The sequence below is a fragment of the Drosophila ficusphila genome, unplaced genomic scaffold, assembly GCF_018152265.1.
Source record: "Drosophila ficusphila isolate 14025-0441.05 unplaced genomic scaffold, ASM1815226v1 contig_309, whole genome shotgun sequence".
Classification (NCBI taxonomy): Eukaryota; Metazoa; Arthropoda; class Insecta; order Diptera; family Drosophilidae; genus Drosophila; species Drosophila ficusphila.
This window is the reverse complement of record NW_025064215.1, coordinates 207,501-214,797: the sequence shown is the minus strand read 5'-3', so window position 1 is coordinate 214,797 and position 7,297 is coordinate 207,501. Positions and strand designations below refer to the sequence as shown.

At 30.9% G+C, this 7,297-nt stretch overlaps 2 long non-coding RNA genes across 2 annotated transcripts; both read left to right on the top strand.

Moving 5' to 3' along the window:
* The first annotated feature begins 1,797 nt into the window (after positions 1 to 1,797).
* On the top strand, positions 1,798 to 2,887 carry LOC122319944. The gene is made up of 2 exons (XR_006245408.1): positions 1,798 to 2,129; positions 2,215 to 2,887. It is a non-coding gene; the product is annotated as an uncharacterized LOC122319944 (long non-coding RNA).
* Positions 2,888 to 3,869: 982 nt separating this feature from the next.
* LOC122319945 lies at positions 3,870 to 4,411 on the top strand. The gene is made up of 2 exons (XR_006245409.1): positions 3,870 to 4,103; positions 4,167 to 4,411. It is a non-coding gene; the product is annotated as an uncharacterized LOC122319945 (long non-coding RNA).
* The last annotated feature ends 2,886 nt before the right edge of the window (positions 4,412 to 7,297 follow it).

Genomic DNA, 7,297 nt, shown 5'->3' with positions numbered 1-7,297 from the left:
ATACATTCTATAACTTTAAAAATCGTTGATCAAAACGGTGACCTGATTAATTTTCGTGGTGAAAGAATTACAATCAGATTACATCTGAAACCGATATAAAACAAAAAAAAGATGATTATATACAACAACAACAACAATGAGTATAATAACTTATTATCACTTAATTCATCCTTACTCGCTTCACAAACACTGAACACGTCAGACAGTAGACGACAACGAGGACGACAACGACAACAAAAACAAACACAAAAAATCCCATTAACGGAGTGTAATAAAAAATTTTTATCGAGTTTAGGCTTCAAATTAAAAAATGTCGCATATAATTAATGTGCTCGAGAAACCCACTATTGATAATTCAATAATAAAGAAAGATTATCATAGTTATTCAGCCTATTTACGTTCATATGATAACAATGATGAAATTCGGATTGCAATACAAAATCAAGATTTGTTTGTATTGCCAAGCGAAAGTTTCCTCTACATTCAAGGACATATCACAAAACTTGATGGTTCAATCGTATCTGCAATAGAGTTATTAAACAACTGTATGTCATATTTATTTAGTGATATACGATATGAATTGAACGGTATTGAAATTGATCGAACACGACATTTGGGTGTAACTACTGATTTAAAAAATTACTTATCAATGAAGCAAAATCAACTGGATATGTTTAGAAATTCTGGATGGTCCATATATGAAGACAACAATTTAAAATTAAAACTTGAAAAAGGAAACTTCAATTTTTGTCTACCGTTGAACATGCTACTCGGATTTGCAGAAGACTATAACAAGATATTGCTTAATGGAAAACATGAACTAATTCTGTTACGAGCAAAGGATAATGAAAATGTTTTTAAAAGTACTGCTACTGACCTACCAATGTCACAATTAAAAATGATAATTTCGAGTATTGTATGGAAAGTGCCACATGTTCAATTGTCAGATGCTTATAAATTATACATGTTTAAAATAATAAACAAACAAACTCCGTTATTAATACCGTTCAGGAGTTGGGATATCTATTATAATCCAGTAGTTCCACAAAGTACTTCATTTATATGGAATGTGAAATTAGCAGTTGAAACTGAACGCCCTCGCTATATTATTCTCGCATTTAAAAATAAAAATAAATATGTTCACTGCGATTTAAACGACGTGAAAGTATATCTGAATTCTGAAGTTTATCCATATGATTTATTAAATCAAAACTTTAGTATGAATAGATATGGACTATTATATGACATGTATATTAAATTTCAAAAAAGTTATTATGGATTTGAAGCGCAACCATTATTGTCGATAGAGGCTTTTAAAGATGATGCCCCCCTCATTGTTTTAGATGTGACACATCAAAATGAAACAGTGAAAAGCGGACCTATTGATATACGAATTGATGTTAAGACATTAACAAATATCCCCGAAAAAACATCAGCATACTGCCTAATAATTCATGATAAATTATTCGAATATACACCACTAACAAACGAAGTTCGAAAAATATTTTAAATGCATGCATATACTTAATTTCTCTCGTTCTGAGTAAGAGAACAACAACAACAACAACAACAAAAACAACAAGTCACAGATTACAGATTACTGTAAACAAAGTATAAAAACGAGCTTGAAAAATAATATGCATTGTATATACATATACGTAAGACGCTTTCAACAGAGCTTCGAGAAAACATGACGCTTTCAACAGAGCTTCGAGAAAACATTACATACGATAAAATATATTTTCTAGTTTTCTTGTTTACACGAACATGATGTAGAAATTAGTAATAAATCAGATTCGAAACTAGAAACTATAATTCAGAAGTTGAAAAAATGTTACAAATTATAATCCTTGCAACTGTTTTGCTATTTAATGCACATTCAGGAAATTGCAAACCGACAACTATAAAAACTATACAATTTAATTATACCTTGCCAAACAACGATGTTATAAAAATAGACCTCACATTCGAGTTTCTCAATAAGGAATCAAAAACGGATGTTGAACTGTTTGATTTGACAACGATGTCTTCCCCAACAACAACAACAACAACAACATTATCGTCAACGACAGCAAAAACAACTACAACTACATCAACGATACTGGAAACGAGGTCAAAAAAGAGCGGAGGTAACGATGTTGTTAAAGACAACAATACATTATTTTTTTTAATTACTAAAAAAAAAAAAAAAAAAAAATATATAAAAATCTACAGAGCCATCGCCACCACCACAACAACCGACAACAGAAAGCTCAATAGAAGAAATTTACAGTGACAGTTATGAGCAATTTACTAGAGAGGATGCGGTGAAATCTTTTCAGGAGGCCTTAATAGAAAAAGAACAATATATCGGAGGAATAATAAACGCTACTACCCCATTTTATAGACATTTTAACCTTAAATATAAAGATACGGCTATCTCAATTCGTTGCTTATATGAAAGTAATTATGAAAAGAAGATTCTAACATTACATTGCACTCAATTTTATGAAACAAAAATAATTGAACGGATATTAGACAACGGGGAAATCGAACAAGTAGAAGTTAGAAAAAACCCCGATAGCTTGGAAAATGTCATCATTAATGATGACATTAATAACTACACTCAAATGTTACATATGAAAATCAATTGAGCAATGTGGAGCTCAATAAATAATTGACACTTTAATTTTTGTAATCATATTTTATGTACTCCTATATTTCAAATATATTTTATGTACTCCTATATTTCAAATATATTTTATGTACTCCTATATTTCAAATACAAATTATGTACTCCTATATTTCAAATAAAAATTATAATCGCACATATTGTATGTAAAAAAACAACTATATGTATGTTCACTATATTTCAAATAAAAAATAAATAAAATGATGAGCGCACATACAATGTATTTTTTAATCACAATTCAAAGGGGGTCAAACAACTATTGCGGTTATATGTAGGTATACATATTTTACTTTATCGCAATTCTGTAACATTACTATACACATACATATGTAAATTTGTACATGTGTGTGCCTTATTCAAGAGATCAAACAGCTATTGCGTTTCAAATAAATACAAGTCGCATACAATGTATACCTATTTTTTTTTTTTACCTTTTTTTCCATACATATATACGCACCAGTATAAATATACCACAGGAATAATTCTGTAAAACTAGTTCTTAAGAGAGCATCGAAGAAAAATGAACAACAAGGTGTTTTTACTAAAAGTAGTACTTCTCGTACTCGTGTGTTTTAAAGTAACAAAAATTGATTCTACAAAAGAGACGAACCGGCGACAATTTGAACGTGAAACAACATTTAGATATGAACCATTGCCAGCAACGTTCCCCTCAGTCTCTGACGCGGTGGAAAATTTTCGCCGTCATCTAATAAGGATGGAGAAAAATATTGGCGGAGTGATTGAGTCACCGAACGTATATGCAAGACACTTTAAATTAAGATATTTGAGAGGATTGATAGATATTAATTGTCGATATTACAGTGATTTTATGAACAAAATATTAAGAATTTACTGCGATATGCCAAAAAATAATCAACTCCGGGAAACAAGTTTTCTATATGAACGAGATTTTAATGATGAAAATGAATCAGATGATGGAGTACAGCCAGTTGTCAGAAGTCAGTCAGATAATGGAGTACAGTCAATTTTCAGAAGTCAGTCAGAACGAAACATTGGAACATACGACATCAATGATTATGTGCAAGTCTTACACATGGATATCCAATAGAATATAACAAGAAGAAAAAGTCAAACAAAAAAAAACAAAACAAAAAAAAAAAAAAAAAAAAAAAAAAAAACACGAAAATATGAGCATTTTAAAAAAAATTATAGATTTCATACGAGAATATTTTAACATTATAACGCCTGAGGACAAGGAAAAACTTTTAAATATTCAAACACGATTGGAACATATTAAAAATTTAAATTTTATCTTTAATAAATTTGAAACGTCTAATAATGGAAATGATCTAGTAGACTATGAGAAATATGAAGAAGAAGAAGAACAACAACAACAACATGCCAAGTACATTCAACAAAAATTAATTGATGAACATGACGCTTTACAAATTATGACTTCTTATAAAATTTTGTAAGTAGTACATACATTCAGTATATTTAAAAAAATTATACAATTTTTCTTTTTTTGTTCAAGATCGAAACCGTCATCATCATCATCATCATCATCCTGAATAGCAAGATTACTGCGCAAAAAAGATTTTGCTGGCACACCACTTTGTTGCAAAGGCGGTCTCTCGTGGGAATTGATAATACACTTTGTTGCGAAGGCGGTCTCTCGTCGGAATTGATAACACACTTTGTTGCGAAGGCGGTCTCTCGTCGGCACTTTGTATAAATAAAATTTTCAATAATTCAATACTTTGTTGCAAAAAAACAGGACGTTGTGGTTTTTTTTATTGACATTGGAAAATTTTCCATTTGCTGGACAAATGCATGTTGATAATAACATGTGCACATAAATTTAATGCGCAAAACAAAGTTGATAACATACTTTGTTGCGAGGACAAGCTGACACGCTGTGACAGAATGTGAGACCCGCATAAGGAAATTGCCAACTAGCAAGACCGTCGTCTCTCGTGGGAATTTTGAATAACTCACTTTGTATTAATTGTGTATTAATAATATCTTGGTGTATCGACAAAAAAAAAAATTGCCCATTTGCAGAAAAAAACTTTATGCATGTCGACAAAAAGTTCACATACATATAAAAACAGGAATGGCGATAATTTAAACAAAGCGGCCAAGCGGCATAGGGAGTAGTATAAAAAGCGACCTACATTTCCAGAACACATTTTAGTTTCTTTGAAACTTTCAAGCATTTTTAAGTTTTTACAAAAAGAAAAGCAGCAAAAAAAAAAAAAAAAACATGATATTTTTCATGTTGTTTTTATTATCAGCATGTGGTGTCTTTATACAGGCTGACAAAACCCCAACAACAACAACAAAGATGACAACAACAACAACAACAACAGAAATGGTAGAAGAAGCAAGGGAAGCAACAGAAGCCACAATATCAGAAATGCTAGGAGAACCAACTGAAGATCCAGAAACAGCATCAGCACCAGAAGAGATAGCAGAAACAACAAAAACAACTACAACTACAACTACAACAACAGAAAAATCATCATCGAATATTAAAGACTACGTAGATAATTATATAGATGATCTTAATATTGCTAAAACTAATAACTCGTTAAATACTACTTTCCTATACGTGTGGTTTGCGGTAATGTTAATAATGGCTATGTTGATTGTTTTCAGTCTTGTATTGCAGATATTTAGAATTTCAATTCTTTTATATATTGATTATACTAAATTTAATAGAGATGACCACTCATCCACTGAAATGTAAAATATTAATATCTATATACGTATATTTCCATTCTTTAATAAAGCTAACCAGCTATCCACTGAAACGTAAAATATTAATATCTATATACGTAACTATCAATCAATAAATAATCATATTTAATATTATGATGAAATAATGTTTTTATTTTGGGTTTTTATATAAAGGAGGTATGCGAAATCTTGCGAAATCTTTTATATATATGTACAACAAAAAAAGGCAAAGGCAAGACGATAATTTTCTTTCACACGCTCAGTAGTACGTTGAGGGTGGTTTTTTTTTTTTTTTTTTAAGATAACAAGTTCGGACTCATATAAATAGAGCCCCAAAGTTGGATACCCACTTCAAAACGAAGTCGAGAGCTAAAACGTTGAGTACTTTTATTAGTTTTTTCCGTCACCATTGGTGTAATGCGAATAATTTCACGTTGTATTAAAAAACATAACTTGAGATCATTGGTATTATACAAATGGATAGAGAATAAGACCAACAATTAAAATCTACGTGTGTGTATGCGATCAACATTCAAATTTTCCATATCATATTCAGTGATTTTTTAAAAAAAAAAAAAATTTATGCTAGCGCTGTCAAAACAAAAACAAAAAAAACACGTATATGTTAATTAACTTCCCACATTTCGATGATACAGTTCAAAATTTGTTTGTTCAACAAAAAACAAAAATTGGATTGTGTCATCTGATATGGTGAAGTAAATCACAACTAAAAAAAGAAAAAATTATTAAATTAGATAATTTATAAAAGTCTAAATAAATAGGACTCGACATTTCTATTTTCAATTCAGTTTAAAAACTAAAGTTCAACGATACCATCCAACTCGGAGAAATAAAACGGTAAAGAAAATGAACGACCAAGATCAGAAGAAAGAACTGCAAGCTCGGAAAAAAGCACTGAAGAAGCTTGTGTTCACTGAGCCTGTAGAGGTTCCTTCTCCAAACAATGCAAACGATGTCAACGTTTGCTTAGGTGCGAATAATTGTCAGTGTATCCGCTGTCGTTGTACTGAAGATATGGAAGACGGACCGGAAATGGAAGAACTCGCCTATAATTATTTATTTCAACGAAACAGAAATAATGAGAAAGAAGACACCCATGTAAATCACAACTGCTGTGGCTAAATGAATACTCTTTTTATTGTTTTTTTTGGTTTTGGAAACAATAAAAAAATAACCCAACATTATAATTTCATAATCTTTTTTTATTTACTATGTGAATTTCCCATAGGTCTGAGTGGGTGCAAAATTTAATATTTAAATTTACAAACACTTTGATCTATTGACAGTTTACAAACGAACAACGTAAATATTAACAACATCTTTGTCTTACTTTAACCTTATCTTATAAAAACTTATTTTTCTTTTTTAAAAATTTTATTTAGTCAAAAATGATCAAAAATGATTCTAACATTGTTGAAGTGACGAAAATGCTCAAAACAGAAATACAAGAATTTTGTGATGAGTTTGAAGGTATAATTTCTGAAGAAGATTTGAGGATCTTGATTGCTATCCGTGACCTGGTTATAGAAGATGCACTTTATATAATACAACATTATCACAATTTGAGGGAACGAATGACAAGACCCCTCGGAACAAACATATACAATCATCAATAAAATAAAAAAATTATTTAAACTGTATACAAATTTAAAAAAATTTTTCTTTGTTAGGAGGTGGGATAAGGGGAGGGCTAAGACAGCCCCAAAGAATCAGGGGCGCACCCCGCCTCTCTCTCTCTCTCTCTCTCTCTCTCTCTCTCTCAGCTTAAACACAAATTTCTCACAGTAAACTCACACCCAACTGTCCCCGACCTACATTCACTCACAAATAGAGTGTTATCAGCAAAAAGCCGGCAGCAGGCCGGTCACCGACCCACTCCAACGCGCTTAATTCATTATTCAA